The sequence below is a fragment of the Podarcis cretensis genome, assembly GCF_951804945.1.
Source record: "Podarcis cretensis genome assembly, chromosome: 1".
NCBI lineage: Eukaryota > Metazoa > Chordata > Lepidosauria > Squamata > Lacertidae > Podarcis > Podarcis cretensis.
Window position 1 is genome coordinate 63,192,008 of NC_137170.1, and position 16,613 is coordinate 63,208,620.

General features: G+C 41.1%; 1 long non-coding RNA gene across 2 annotated transcripts; it reads right to left on the bottom strand.

Moving 5' to 3' along the window:
* Positions 1–12,629: 12,629 nt before the first annotated feature.
* On the bottom strand, positions 12,630–15,805 carry LOC307214515. Of its 2 annotated transcripts, none has more exons than XR_013838177.1 (3): positions 15,120–15,805; positions 13,668–13,924; positions 12,630–12,783 (listed from the first exon to the last, which is right to left on the bottom strand). It is a non-coding gene; the product is annotated as an uncharacterized lncRNA (long non-coding RNA). The 2 variants fall into 2 exon arrangements; XR_013838178.1 differs by lacking the exon at positions 15,120–15,805 and adding an exon at positions 14,986–15,087.
* Between the last annotated feature and the right edge of the window lie 808 nt (positions 15,806–16,613).

Sequence of the window (16,613 nt, forward strand, 5' to 3'; positions counted from 1 at the left end):
TCTTAAACAACAACATGGTTTTCCTTGTGAACAACACAAGGAGAAAAAATAGGAACTGATGCAGTATTTTTATGTGGAAAGGTGAACAAAAGATAAGTGCAAATTGCAGTGGAAGCCTCAGAGAATTTCCTGTGGAAACAGTAAAGGGCTTTACTTGGGAACAGCTAAAGAACTAACCTCAAAAATAGTCACAAGAGCTGTAACAAACAACCTGAAGTTAACCTCAATTTTCAAGGGAGTTGAATTGTTGCCCACTTGAAGTTCTCAGTGTTCATTTTGAGTTCATAGTTGGTGGGGGGGAGGAAGGAACATTGACGATTATAAAACAGAGTAGGAGGCATGAAAAAGGCAAGTTCAATGCCCTGTCCTCTGTGAGAGGTTAAAAAGAAGGCAAAATACAGAACACTTTTAAGAAAGGCATACAAGGAAAAAACAAGACTTTAAGACCAAGGAGACACAACGGGAGTTTGTGATCTTTTTTTCTACCCTAGCCTTTGGCTCAGAGGGAAATGGAAGAAGGAAAAATAGCACAGCTCTTGTCAAGAAGAGAGATACATGAGGAAAACAATGCAGTTGTAAAGACAACATGAATGAAAAATAAAAGGGAAAAATATTAGAACAAAGAAAAAGAAATCCTGAGAGCATAACAGAGGAAAATGAAATGAAGAGAATGTAATGGGGGCATATCAGCCCTTGGAATTTTCAGGGAGCTTAACTCAAGATCTTCAGTGAAACAAGAAAATTGCCCTGTCAAAATATATCTCTATCATTCGGGGATGGGGTGCATGGATTGATCCAGAAGTAGTCAATACTTAATAACTGTATTTTTAAACAAAGGTGATAATAAAGGCAGCTGCTTTGTGGAGTTAGATCTTTTTTCTAAGTTCACTTCTTTGAAATATCTCAGCTGGGTTTTTGAAAGGTGGCAAATGGGTTTTTACATGTGTTGGAAGTCAATTTCCCCCCAGCTAACTTATTCTTAAAAGCCAATTATTTAGATGCTTTTATTCTTCTGATACATGTCCGTTCCTGCTTCCCATTGCCTTGTGGGATTTTGAGCCAGCTCATTTAGAAACATTTTTCTCTGTTTCAAGGAATAATTTATATCCTAGGCAGCAACTCTAAGACTAGTTGTAAACTTTTTAATGGAGCATAAGAAGAACATGTAACTGGGTACAGATAGGTCATAGTCCTTCATTAAATACTAGTCCCACTGAATCCTTATAAACACCTGGAATAACTTATTTCAAAAACAGGATTACAGACTTGAGATGTTTTAACAAGAAGAACTTTTAAAATAATATTCCCTGTCATTTTTAATATCAAATATGCAGGTTTTCTTTCAAGCATTTTAGTACTGCTCCTGAGGATGTCCTGTGCAGGCTGATCCCAGTCCTGTGGTGCTTCTACTGATCTCCCCCAAATGGGCACCACAGTGTCCTCCCATGCCCTTTGAAGCTGCCCTTGAGTCTGGGAGGAGCATCTCATGCCTTTTCAAGATGAACGGAACCTGGGACAGAAGAAGGGGCAAAGGGTTCACCTCACCTGGCAGCATCCAAATCGCCCTCCGTATCTCTTTTCTGCACATGAATTTGACTTCCATTGCTCTGCATTGTTTCCTGGGCTTTGGGAAGGAGGTATAGTACTACTACTACTACTACTACTACTCATTTATTACTTATACCCCACCCATCTGGCTGGGCCTCCCCAACCACTCTGGGCGGCTTCCAACAGAATATCAAAAACACAAGAAAACATCAAACATTAAAAACTTCCCTAAACAGGGCTGCCTTCAGATGTCTTCTAAAAGTCAGGTAGTTGTTTATTTCCTTGCCATTTGATGGGAGGGCATTCCACAGGGCAGGCACCACTACCGAGAAGGCCCTCTGCCTGGTTCCCTGTAACCTCACTTACTGCAGTGAGGGAACTGCGGCGCTGGACCTCAGTGTCTGGACTGAACAGTGGAGTAGAGACACTCCTTCAGGTCTACAGGACCGAGGCTGTTTAGGCTTTAAAGGGCTTTAAAGCACCAACACTTTGAATTGTGCTCGGAAACATACTGGGAGCCAATGTAGGTCTTTCAGGACTGGTGTTATATGGTCTTGGAGGCCACTTTCAGTCATCAGTCTAGCTGCCACATTCTGGATTAATTGTAGTGAGGCCTCTGACAGGATCCTGCAGCTCTCTTGCCTCCAGGTGGGCTTTGGGAAGAAGGTGGGAGGGCTCTTGGACACTGCCAGAGCATTGTGTCTGCCTCCCTAAACCAGGCAGAAGCTTCCCAGGCTTTGGGAAGGAGGCATGAGGCTCTGATTTTGGGAAAGAAAAAGGTCATGGAACTGCATATCAGAGCATTCTGCCAGAAAAAAGCACTGCCTGTGCCCCTCTAGATATTTTGGGACTTGTGTTTCCATCAGCTCTAGATGGGATGGCCAATTGGGTGACATGGTTCCCCACCATTGATGACATCAGACTGGTTTTCTGATGTTGAAATACGACTTACCATTTTCTGGAATCTACTTTTTAAAGTTTTTCTGGGGCCTAAGCTGCTGTATGATAAAGTTGGCAAACTTGTTTTCTTCTGTGGGAAAGACAGTGAGGCTGGCAGCATCGACTAAAGTCAAATTTGTTTATGCAGGCAAAGGGATATTGTCTGCTTGATGAAGATGCCAGTTTATGGATCCTATAAGCATTTTCTGACAGGCTTGTGCTAGCTTTTGAGTCATATTGAGGATATCCAAGTTAAGAGGTCACTCATGGGCCTTTAATGTCAAATATAGTATGAATATATCGAAAATCTATGCTTCACTACTTCTAGGTCATCCCAGAGGGCATAGCTACAGCTAAGAAACTCAGTGTGGGAAATAAATAGTCCTAAATGTGGAAATAAATAGCCGTAATATTTCTTATAAGAATCTATTTCTGAGGAATTGGTTACAGATGATTAGAAAATATTGAAAAAAGAATGTAGAATGCATTTTTTTTGTTCAGTAAAACTGAATAAAACAACATGAATATCTGGATTTGAAACTTAATGACTGCACCAAAGCTCATATGATGGGACCAAAGTGATAGCTATCATTTTGACAGATAGTCTAAACCCCTTTTGTTCCCTTTTCCCCTGATGATATTCCTATATTTTCCTGGGTATAAGACTAGTTCTTTTGCTAAAAAAAAAGAAAAAAAATTGGGGGTCGTCTTGTGCATGGAACATGGGCATCTGGGGGGATTTTTTATAATATTTAAGCATATATCTGGGATTTGGGCTTGGGGCGGGCTAAGGCTGTCCCTCCTGCTGCCTTCCCCCTTTCTCCTCCCCCTCTGAGCTGCATGCTGGCCACTGACTTGCCTCCTGAATCCCCCGCTGGCTCAACCACGGGAGCAAGAGCAGCTGCCACAGCCACCTCTCCTTGCCCTTCTTTCCCTTTTTCCTCCTCTTCCCCAAGGCTGCTCACCACATTCCTCAGCTTAGTTTGCTCGACGGCATGGCCCACGCAAAGTGGGCGCTGCCTCCCCCCCATCTTCCGCGTTAACCTGCTTGGGAGCCTCTTTTCCCTGGCTTCCCTGCAGCAGCAGCAGCTGCCACCGGGGGCCTTTGCTTCTGCACCACAGTGCACCTCATGCTGTAAACTTTGAAGGCAATTGCCCCCGAAAAGATAAACCTGCCACCACAGATCATCCAGATTTTCACATCTATTTGACGGTTTTGTTTTCTTAATTTTGGGCTAAAAAAATAAGGGTAGTCTTATATACATGGGGGCGTCTTATCCATGGAAAAATATGCTAGTTTCTACAGGAACACCATTATCAGTTGATAAGTTTGTCTAACATTCTTCTTCTCTGAACAATTGTTCAAGTAAATTTATTCAATGCTACATTTGGGAAAGAAAATGCAAATTAGGGCTTGACTCACCTTCTGCCACATTCTTTCACACAGGCCTAAGTTTAAAACTGTGTGCAGTACATTGGAAGTTGGATAGACTGTGTTAAACAGCATTATCTTATTTCAACAATTATTTCTATAACTGAGGAAGAGCAGCTATTCTGAGTAACGGCAGAACGCTTTCTGAAACACAATCCAACCATATTCTGTTCACTTCCTCATTGTGGCTTTCCTGCTTCTCATTAATTTTTTTTTTTTAAGGTTGTCTTAAGTTCCCTTCTAAAGTCAAGATCAATAGCACAATTCGTTTCCCTTTTGATACATCATAAATTAAATACACTTCTTGAGACGGATGCCTGATGCTTGCTACAAAAAAGCAGTGAGATACTAAATAGAACCCCAGAGGCTATTTTGTTTTCAAATATTAATGTGCCTTCCTGGTCTGCTCCTTCTCTCTGCCCCTCTCCTCCCAAACTGAGATGCTTATTGACAAAGCTGTCCTTAACCAGTGAAACGTTCCTTCCCTTGCCAGCTTCTTCCCCAACTCTTTCCTCAATGCATCAGATTACAGGGTAGACAAAAATAAGTGCTGTGCCACTGATTTTTAGCAACCTTTGGGCACACTTCTGCCTCTGATGTGATGTTCCTTCCCCCTTAACGGGATACAGATTGCTTTACAATGAGAAAGTTCAGCCAGTTATGCTTGGGACAATTCTTACTGCAAGGATAGGAATTCCAAGTCCCATCAGTATCAGCCAGCATGGCCAATGGGGATGCCAGTTGGAATCCAACTTCATTCTGCAGGGCCACAGGTCCCCCATCCCTGTCCTAATGTGCCACATATTACATCATCAGGGCTAGCACACACATGATCCTCTTACCGGCCCATGCTTTCTAAGCTCTAACAAGTCATGTTTAAATTCTTCTTCAAAATGACAATGCCACTTTGGTGGGTTTTATTAACTTTCCGTTTAATGTTTTAGAACCAATTCTTAAACACCAATAAATCCAGGATTTAGTAAAGCTGTCACATTAAGGAGCTGTTTGACATACATTTGGATTGTTTGTAGTTTTTCTTGTTGTTGTTCATGCTCCTAATCTTTGAATTTATATTCTCCCCTTCCCACACCAAAAAAAGCAACCCTGAGGGTGGTGATTCAGTGTACTTGGAGATCTACAGTGGCAGACTTCCAGAGAAGGCAAAACTCTACTGTTAGAACAGTCACTAAGTCTGCAATAATTTTGAAGGGTTATGGTCTAGTACAGGCATAGGCAAACTCAGTCCTCCAGATGTTTTGGGACTACAACTCCCATCATCCCTGACCACTGGTCCTGTTAGCTAGGGATGACGGGAGTTGTAGTCCCAAAACATCTGGAGGGCCGAGTTTGCCAATGCCTGGTCTAGTAACTAAAGAGAAGGCTTTCTAGGTCCAATTGATTTCCAGGTGAGAATGCTAAGTGCAAACTCAATTATCCCACTGAAGTGTTAAAATTATCTATTTTGGATTGTGTTTTGATGTTTGAAGTGTGCACATATTTTTGATGTCAGGGTGGAGAACCTCCAACATCTACACCTCCCGATTTGATCCACATGGCCATTTTCAGGAAACCTTCATGTCAGGTGTGGGGTGGGTAAGAGCAGGACTTCAAAGAAGCAATTGGGAACTTCAAGCTCCCAGTTCCTGCTTTTATTAGCAAAGTGTGGTTCCATCTACCATCCGGGCAGATGGGAGCACATCTTCAGTGCCTGAACATGCATATTTCTACTTCAAACCTGGACCAGCCCAGTATTCCTGCTCCTGAACTGTAGAAGAGACTAAAGCCACCTGAGGACCCACATATCCCATGGAGGAAGGGAAGCAGTAGTTAGCCCTTCCTGCTATAACTCAAGGAAGGCATTGATGGCAGAGGCAGTGGGAACAGTTTACATGGAGATTTGAAGGAGAAGAGTGGAGGCAGTGTTTGAAGGCATGCTCCTACCGTGTTAGCTAAGGCAGGTAGGAAAGTACCTTGTTCAAGGCTTTCAAGTGCTCTTGCTCCATTTCTCCTTCAAACTTCCCAGAAAATATGCTTATTATGTGCTTTTTAAAATTTTGGATCTTATTTAAAGCTAACTTTTGAAACTGGCATTGATACACAATGGAAAATACATACTTCTTTAAAAATACAGTTCTAATTTTCTTACTCTCACAGAGGAACTGAGGATCAAAACAGTCACATATGGAGACAAATGAATTTCCATCTGCAGGAAGGACTGTAATACTTTGTATTGCTTCTTGTGATTATGTCCCACAGAAATGGAACAAAACACTTACAAAAAGTACTACTGCTTAAAGATTCTGTTGGAAACAGATACAGTGAGTCACACTTGATAGCTGCCTTCCAAACACATGCTTGATAATATGCTGAGGATAGCAAGAGAATATGGATGATTGCCCGAACTTCATTAAACAGATGAAGGGGTATGGGCAGGGCTGGGTGATGATGATGTGGCAACCACATACAGTGGTACCTCAGGTTACAAACTTAATTTGTTCCAGAGGTCCGTTCTTAACCTGAAACCGTTCTTAACCTGAGGTACCACTTTAGCTAATGGGGCTTTCTGCCGCCGCACTGCTGCCACACCGCCACCGCGTGATTTTTGTTCTCATCCTGGGGCAAAGTTCTTAACCCGAGGTACTACTTCCGGGTTAGTGGAGTTTGTAACCTAAAGTGTTGGTAACCCGAGGTACCACTGTACTGAATTCTCTCTGCTCTTCCCCACAATATGAATTTAAGGAAACGTGTTGTGTAATGCCATCACGTTGTATATTTCCTTCCCCCTGCTCCATATTTTTATTAGCTGCTGGGTGATACAGGAGATATCAATTTGTTAGCATCATATCATGCATTTTCATAAGTACCTATTAAGGGACAGAACAGAGACAACTGAATGCGAAATTATAATTTTTGTCCTGTAAGAATATATCTTTGAATTGTAGTTGGCATTTAAAACAATATATATGAGAATAATAATCATGCTAGATTTTGCAACAAATAGGATGGATACCAGTTTCTTTTTAGAGCTATAGGTTGCTTCTGAATAATAATAATAATAATAATAATAATAATAATAATAATAATACATTTATTTGTACCCCATCCATCTGACTGCATTGCCCCAGCCAATTTGGGCAGCTTCCAGCGTATATAAAAACATAGTAAAACATTAAACCTTAAAAAGCTTCCCTATACAGGGCTGCCTTCAGATGTTTCCTAAATGTTATACAATTATTCATCTCCTTTAACAGTGCTGGGAATAAGATGGAAGCAAAATTAAAATGGAAATGCACACAATGGTTCATATCAAATTATCCAGCAATTTCCTTTGTAGTGGAAAATATTTTTCCATGATATTTACTCAAATGTAACTTCCATTCAGAAAGTTCCTTTTTAATGTTAATTAACAGTTACCTGTTTGTCGTATTCTGATCATTTTACTCCTTTCTGTTGATGGCGACTGTGAATATCAGTGCTGAAATACCCCTTAATTGTTCCCCCAATTGTCCAAATGTCAGGTTAATTTCCCATGGCAAGATCGGCTCCAGCATTCAAAAGTATTTTGCATATATACTATTTTGCATATATACTTAATACTATTCACCCCATCCTAGTGATCACTGGGCATGGAGCTCTAGTAGTACACACCTGGCATTCTTCCACTATCACATTCCTTGGAGAACATGGACCTGTCCTCCTTTACTGGAGCTCCGTACATTTATATGGAGCCCTTGCTTGAGGTGTGGTCTGCAAGGATGGATATAGATATAAAGCTGGTCATTTTAAAGCTAGCATTCTTGGTAGCTGAAAATACGTTTGGCATAAAAGCCAATGCTCTCTATGTAGACTTCTGGTGCCCCAAGTATCTCTGAATCTGTAATAGATTAGCATATATATTTCATTGGGAGGTGAAAATGTTATCATATTTCATGGTAAAAAAAACATGGGCATTTACAGAAAACCAGTCTTGAAAAATGATGTCTGGAATAATATATAGAACTGTGCTATTTCAAATGGCAACTTGAGTTTTATTTAACTAAAGAAGTGCATAGTTTGTGGAGTATAAAGGAAATTCTGCTATTCTGTGGTATTGATAAAAGAGAGTAAAAAGCATGAGAAAAGACGGTTTTGATTTTAATAACGAGACTCCAACCAATAATACATGAGCCACAGACATATTGCAAATCTCCATTCTGTGATCTTTTCAAGTCTCATGTGGTATGTTGGGTCATCTTCGGTCAGTACTTGAATAGATATTTCTATGGAAAACCAAACTACCGTTTGGAAAAGGTGATGGGTATCTGCGCTTGATGTCATTGAACAAGATGGCAAAGTATTAAAAGGTTTTCCTGTAAAAGAGCTCTCCTGGGGGTGGGGGCAAAGACTATCTCTACATTTAGCACATCTATAGAACTACAGAGCAATTGTAACCTAGTCTATAGAAATGACAATGTTACAGTGTGTACTTTCTTGTTGTAGATTGTATTAGTAGCTTTTGACAGCTAAAGCAAGTTAACTTTGTATACGAAGAAAGTAAAATTGGGGTCAGCATTAACATCAGTCTTCAATAAAACTCTTCAAGGCATGAATTCTCTTCTAGTTTGCTTTGCTCAATAACTTACTACATTGGTACCTCGGGTTACATACGCTTCAGGTCACAGACTCCGCTAACCCAGAAATAGTGCTTCAGGTTAAGAACTTTGCTTCAGGATGAGAACAGAAATCATGCTCTGGTGGGGCAGCAGCAGCAGGAGGCCCCATTAGCTAAAGGGGTGCTTCAGGTTAAGAACAGTTTCAGGTTAAGTACGGACCTCCGGAACAAATTAAGTACTTAACCTGAGGTACCACTGTAACAAGAAAGGGAAAGGAAGGTAAAACAGTTGCTTCAGCCTTTCAGTTCTGGCATTTAAGAAAACCTTAAAAAACTTGTCTTTTCTTTATTGTTTAGATGATCTAATTCAGTTTATTTTATTTGTCTGGATCCACTCAATGTTTCATATTCTTCTTGATGTTATATTACTTTTATTTCTCTATGCGTCTGGGTCCTAGCCTCTGGACCAAGAGAAAACAACCTTGTTCCATCTTCCATGTAGATACATTAGATCAAGATACACTACATCCATAGCATTCCCCTGATCCAATGAACTTGTAACTCTATAAAAAAGAGAGATGGGATTTGTCAGGCATGACTTGTTTTGAAAAATCCATGCTGGGTCTTAGTAACCACAACATTCCTTTCTAAGTGCTCATAGCCTAACAGTTTAATTATCTGTTCTAGGACCTTTCCTATTATTAATGTCAAGCTAACTGATCAGTAGTTACCTGGGTCTTCTCTCCCCCCCCCCCCCATCTGAAGATGGGGATAACATTTGCCCACTTCCAGTTCACAGGGACCTCAACTGTTCTCCAAGAATTCTCAAAGATTATAGACAGAGGCTTTGGGTTTACATCTGCAAGCTCCTTTAGGACCCTTGGATGCAGCTCATCAGGCCCTGAAGACTTGAATTCATTTAAAGTGGCTAGGTGTTCTGTTGCCACCTCATTTCCTATATTGGGCTGCAGCTCCCTCCTTGTATCATATATTCAGTTATCACCAGGTTGGACACTGTTTCCCTTTTGTGCAAAGTATGTGTTGAGTAGTTCTGGCTTATCTCTGTTACCTAATAACATTTTTCTGTCTTCTCCATACTGAGCACCCAATACTTGTTTACTCTTCTTCTTGCCAAATAAACTTTTTTAAAAAGATTAGTTTTAACCTCTGTTGCAAGCCAGAGCTCATTCTAAACTTTGGCCTGCCTGACCTTCTCCCAGCAACTGTTGTCTTGTATACATTCCTTCATTATTTCCCCTTTCTTCTGTTTCATATACATGTCCTTATTAAATCTCAGCTAATCTGTCAACTCCTTATGCAGCCGCACCAGTTTCATTAGGTGACTTCCACTTTTCTCTTTTGTTGGAATTGTCTGCATTTGTGGCTTCAATATTTCACCTTTCAGAAACTCCCATCCATTTTGGGCTCCCTTCTCTTTGAGTATTTCAGACCATAGAATCTCACCCAATAGTTCCTTAAGCTTTTTGTAATCAGCTTTCTTAAAGTCCAGAGTGCATGTCTGACTACACTCAGTTTTCCCTTACCTGTGTATCATGAAACCCAAGAGGATATGATCACTTCCTCCCAGGTTACCAGTACTTCTGTTTCATTGATCAGTTCCTCCCTATTGGTGAGGACCATGTCCAAGATAGATGACCCCCTTGTTGCTTCTTCCACCTTCGGGGAAATGACATTGTTAGTGAGGCAATTAAGGAATCATTGATGGTCTTGTCACATTGGAAGTGTACATGGCAATCCGTATATTTTACAACTATACTCTTGGGACAGCATAGAGTAACTTCTTTATAATTTCTCACACAGATAAACTGTTTCCATTACTCTTATTACAGGTTGGTTGCCAGGCTGGCACCTGTCTGTTTCAGGAGTCAATGGTGGAGTGTGCCATTGGGGGTAAAGTCAAACTGTTGGAAGGTCACAGTGCCTGCTGTGGTGGTAGGGACTTATACGGGAGCTGTGTATGTTGGGCTGTGTATGTGATAAATGGGAGACAATATCGGGGTGAAGGCATCTTTTTCTATTTGTCTCCGTGTCAGTCTCAGTTTATTGGTTACTTTTTCTAATAAGGCTGTTTCCATACTATTTGATACCATTGGTCCATGCTTACTCCTGACATGTCTCTCCAGTGCCTGGCTATGATGCTTCTGGCTGCTGAGAGTAGGTGGGTTATTAGCTCTTTATGATGTGAGTGAGCATTATTATCTTGGAAGATGTTTAGTAGGGCCAGTTCTGGGGTGACTTCTAATACCTGCTTGGTTATTTTGCATATTTCTTGTATGATTGATGTCCAGAAGAGTTGGATTTTAGGACATTCCCACCACATGTGACGGTATGTGCCTGTGGAGGTGCATCCTCTCCAGCATTTTGGTGAGGTTCCTGGGCATATTAGCAATAGTATCCGTGGTGTTAGGTACCACCTGTGAGTTTCAGAGTGAGTTCTTTTCTTTTCGCTGATATGGATTTAAAGGGAGGTTTAGACCACATTCTGGTCCATTGGGTGGGGTTAATCTCATAGCCTATGTCGTCCTCCCATTTTTTTTTATTAAGTCGAGGGGGTTTGTGGGATTTTTGAGCAGTATTTTGCATATTGTGGATACCATCCCTTTGCTGTGTCCCTTTGTTATTAAGAGGAGGTTTTTGAAGGTTGTCAGGGGTCTATTTGCTGCTGAATTTACTACTGGAATATTTAAGAAGGCAAGAAACATGTTCTGCTGCAGCTGGGGCTGATGGTTGTGTTGTTGCAGATGCACTATTTCTTCTCTCTGTGCTATCAGTAAGTTCCAGCTGTGAATATGGTCAGCTTCTGTGCATTTTGCCCTTCACTTCCAACAGCAAAATACACCAGGTTGGCCTTATGGAATGTACTATGTGATTAAAGCCTGGTCTCCAGGATATGATTTAGTGTAAGACTCACAATCTTTTAGTTTAGTTTAGCTAAAACCCCAACTCACAGCTTTTTTTTATTTTTAAAAAAACCCCACAAGGAAGTCTGCAGCTGGGCATGGAAGATTCGCGGTGACTCACAGCATCAGCCTGGCACATAAGATCTTGTAAAGCATATCAGGCAATCAAACACACTGATTAAACACATTGGAAAAATATAATTAGCTCATGTATTTGGAATTATACCATAATTAATATATTGGGGATTTGACTTGAGCCAAGAATGAGACTTGTCTAAGGAAGGACAGATGCATAAATGGGATCAGCAAAATGTTCACAATCATTCCCTTAAATTATTCTTTACAGATCAATGAATTTTTAATAATACATTTCCATATTTGTTGAGAATTTTAAATAGCGAATTACAGGCAAAAATGGCCATAGGACTACTCAGTAAAAGTTTTTCCAAATTGATTTTATCTTTGTCCAGTTTTGAATGCAATGGTGCAAGCCTGAATGCTAGCATGCATGAATCTATAGTCAATGCACAGGATACTTTAAAGGTAAAGGTAAAGGTACCCCTGCCCGTACGGGCCAGTCTTGACAGACTCTGGGGTTGTGCGCCCATCTCACTTAAGAGGCCAGGGGCCAGCACTGTCCGGAGACACTTCCAGGTCACGTGGCCAGCGTGACATCGCTGCTCTGGCCAGAGCCAGAGCCAGAGCCAGAGCCGCACACGGAAACGCCGTTTACCTTCCCGCTGGTAAGCGGTCCCTATTTATCTACTTGCACCCGGAGGTGCTTTCGAACTGCTAGGTTGGCAGGCGCTGGGACCGAGCAGCGGGAGCGCACCCCGCCGCAGGGATTCGAACCGCCGACCTTTCGATCGGCAAGCCCTAGGCGCTGAGGCTTTAACCCACAGCGCCACCTGCGTCCCACGACAGGATACTTTAGATGGATAATTTAGATCTTAAATCAGAGATGGAGAGCCTGTGGCTCTCCTGAGTTTATTTATTTTATTTTTACTTATTTTAAAACATTTCTAAACCACTTAATATTTGAAAATCTCTAGGCGGGATACAAAAATGCAACACCAAAACCATAAAAGAGTATAAAAGCAGAGATACCAACATATAAAGCAGCAAAACGGTATAATAGCAATAGAATAAAATCAGAAATTGAGCAAGAACAGGTCCAATCTTATGGGTCAAAGTAAGTCCAGTCAAAAATATGTGTTTCTACAAGATGCTAGTGAACCATACGTGGTTTAAGTTTATCTTGAAGTCTCATTTCAAAAGCTGCAGATTGAAGCAATTTGGTGGAAAACCTGAACAATTTTGTAGATGGATGGTCAGCACACACTGCATCAGACCTACAGAAAAGAACGAATGAAAATAATTTTACATGGCCCATTTGTTAAATGAATAATAAAGGGTACAATTTTAAAGCTTTTCATAGGGAAAGATATGGTGACATTTCAGCACAAAGACTTGAAATTGCTTGTTCAAATGATGAGGAATATTTGAGCAAAGCAGGAAAGTCTGAGGACATCCATCAGAATCCTTTGACTCTGCACAAATTATGAAAAGAAATGCGACTGGTTGCTGCCTTGTACAGACTTTGGCTGAATTCCTTCTGCAGAAGCCAGAGATAATTTTTATAGGCATTGAAGATGGTATGATACTAGTGCCATTTCCCAGCTCATCTCTTTGTCCCAGCCTGAAGAGGTGTTGCAGGTTTTCTACATCTTTGTAGAACCTTAGAAATCATAGAATTGTAGAGTTGGAAAAAACCCTGCGGATCATCTAATCAAGGGGTGGCCAACTCCCAAAAAACTGGCAGTGATCTTCCCGCTTTTTGGGAGTTCAGGTCGAAGTTGTTTAGTCTTTTTAGGAACGAAAGCCCTGTTTTGGGGGGTTCTGGTCAAAGTTGTTGAGCTTCTTTGGGGGGAGCCGGTGATCTACCAGTGATCTACCACAGATATCCAGATCACAGTCTGCCTGTTGGACATGCCTGATTTAATCCAACCCCTGAAATGCAGGAATATGCAGCTGTCTCATATGGGATTGAACCTGCAACCTTGGCATTATCAGCACCATGCTCTAACCGACTGAGCTGTTCAGAAGACACATGGAAGCCTTGACACTGGGACAGTACAAGACCACTGGCCAGCCTGAAAGGGGCCTATTCCTGTGCCTCTGTCACCTGTCTTTAGATTCTTGATTCTAAAAGCAGATTGACAATGGAACCAATTACCTAGAGGAGGAGTAGGTTCTCCTTTGCTGGATATCTTCAAGCAGATTCTGAACAGCCACCTGTAGAGGCTGCCCAAGTTCTGGGAAAGCCATTCTCCAAGTCTATGATTCTAGATTGATGTGCCCTTGATCCTCCTGTCGTGAGTCTGTGTAGCTTCACTATTCCTTATTTAACTACATCCTCTCCAAGACACCTCCTTTCTTTCACTGGACCTTCTGCCTGCTCTGGATCCTTTACTTACCAAAGTACTGATGTCTCTGTAGGCAGAGAAAGCAAACAGGAAAATGTGATATTAGGTACCGAGAACCAGGCAACTACAGGTTGGGTCAAGAGACTTCAAAGCGCCGATTGGCCTGCCCTCAATTTTTTACACGGGTAAGATTAAGTTTGCCATCCCAACCCAAACCCCTTTTGCTATGAGATCCACTTGTTTCTTTAATGGGTTGTAAACAGCGTGCAATTATAAAATGTTTCATAGCTTCCAAACTGTCTTTGTCATAATACTCTTGAGAATGAATAAAACAGATTTTTTCCTTGGCATCTAAATTGCTACATCTGGAGAGCTGACAATTAGAGGTATATATATCCTAATGAAACTACATGAAGGAGTCTGGCAGGACCTGCAAAAGTGACAGTCCATAGCTCTGCATGTTGCCTGGAAGGCAGGTTATTGTTGCGATATGTCATTTTGCTAGGTTAAACAAGTATTTAAGGATCCTATCTTGGGGAAACCGCTGGGGTTTTTTCCTTTGCACAGACATATGCTGCAACTGCAGTGGGCATTTCACTTACTTTTTCTTTCTTTGACAGAAAATCCCCCTGGAAAATATTTGCTATATTTTCCCCCTCCCTTGTTTGATGGCAGGCTTCAGACCTGATTTTAATTCTATGTCATAATAAAGGCAATAGAGACTTTCAATAAAATCACGACGGATCCAAAAGTGGTGCTCCATCTGCTGGACTGTCACACAAGATATTATTCTTCAAAAGCAGAATATCTCTTGAGAGTCAGTAAAGCAATCTTGGACACCAAAAGGGAAATTCCAGTCCTCACTGCTAGATAATGCAAGTCTGGAGTACTCTTTACAATAGTTTGCAGTAATGGGAGCAATTCACCACATAAGTAAGTCAAGAAATCCAAAAGATTCCTGAACTTCCTTAGAGCAAAAATGTTTTGTGATCTCCATGGAGATGCTCTGAAATTGAATCTGAAGTTACTGAACTATCACATAGCATACTTTCTGGGAAAGACAGATAAGCCATTAATATATATATATATATATTCAATTAATAATAACAGATAGCAAGAATCTAGCACCTGAAAATTACTTTCTGTCCTGTTGTGATTTGAGCCTTTTGGCATCTATGGAAAGAGTGCAGTAGTTCCCAAATCTTGCTGCAGATTAAGCTCCCACAGAGGATTCACTAAACTCAGGAAGAGATGATAGTTACATTCCAGTGTGGTAGACCCAAACCATTATCACGGTATTTGGAGTTTTGATCAGGCACACTTCTTTGGGTGTCCTTTCAGATTGTTTGGTACTCATTCATCCAAGATGGCTTCTTCTTGTTGGGACTGGTAGGGCAAAAAACAGGGAAGCCAATAGTAGGTGAAACTGGATTCAATCAGAGGTAGAACTAACTAATTCTAGCTTTGTCTCCATCCTCCTTCCTGTTGAGACATTGAGTTTCTCCCAACTCTATCTGGAGAAAGCATAAGGACTGCCTCAATGAGTAACCACCTAAATCTAGTGCTGGGCAAACTCTTATTGGCTCTATTCAGAATCAGCTTAGCAATGACAACCCTCCTCAGTCAATGCCTGGAAAAAGGCAACAATATTTTTTCCTGACAATAGCTGGTGCATACAAATTGATTGTGCCACACATGCATATCCTGTTGCTCCCCTGTAAACAAACATATCTGGGAATGAAAGGCGATAGATGTGAATGGGGTACAGGAACAGCATAAAAAGAATAGAACTACAAAAGACAATCCAACAAATGGACCTAAATAGAGAAGATACACACCAAATAAAAGGATGCTTTTGTTGGGGATGTGATCCAGTAACACAGTTCAATGGTGGGGATAAACATTAAAGAACTCTGTCGTTTCAAAGAAAATAGAGAGTTTAACTTTAAAGAGCTTTTTCACATATGTCTACAAAGATGCAGGCCAGTCTGCTTGATGTGCATGTGAAGAAACTTATTAACATCTCACTTTACATTTGAACTAGAGGAAATGTTGGGAGGAGGGGGTGAGTAAATATTCACAATATTTATTTATATTTATTTAGCAAAATTGATATATTGCCAGATCATAATAAAACCTCTGAATGGTTTATAAGGCAGTACAGCTATATGTGGTAAGATGGGCGATATTGTATTCTGTGTAAGTTAATGCTAACTCTGGTGACATCACTACATTAGAACTTAAAAGAGACTGCTGGATCAGGCCAGTGGCCCATCTAGTGAAACATCCTGTTCTCCCTGTGGCTGACCCTGTGGAAACCCTGCAAACAGGACCTGAGCACAAGAACACTCTCCAGTCCAAACATGGAAGCAGAGCCTTGCCTCCACAACCTGCGAAGGCAGAGCATAATGTTAATCATGGCTCGTTTCCACTAATATCCACTATCCTACATAGGTTATACTCTTAGGGATGTGCGGTTGGGGTGAAATAATTCTGCTTTTATTTAGTTTGCGTTTCTAAAGGCCACCTTAATTTAGTTTCACATTAGTTTCGTTTCACAATAAGCTCAGGTCTGCCGGTACTCAAGGCCACTCTCTTGCTGAAACTAAACAGATCTGGGGCTGATTGGTGCCTGACCTGAGGACTGTCTGGGAACCTCATGTACATTCCCTTCGTTTCCATTAAAGACAGCATAGTGTAGTGGTTAGGCAGGGGTCAGCAAACTTTTTCAGCAGGGGGCCGGTCCACTGTCCCTC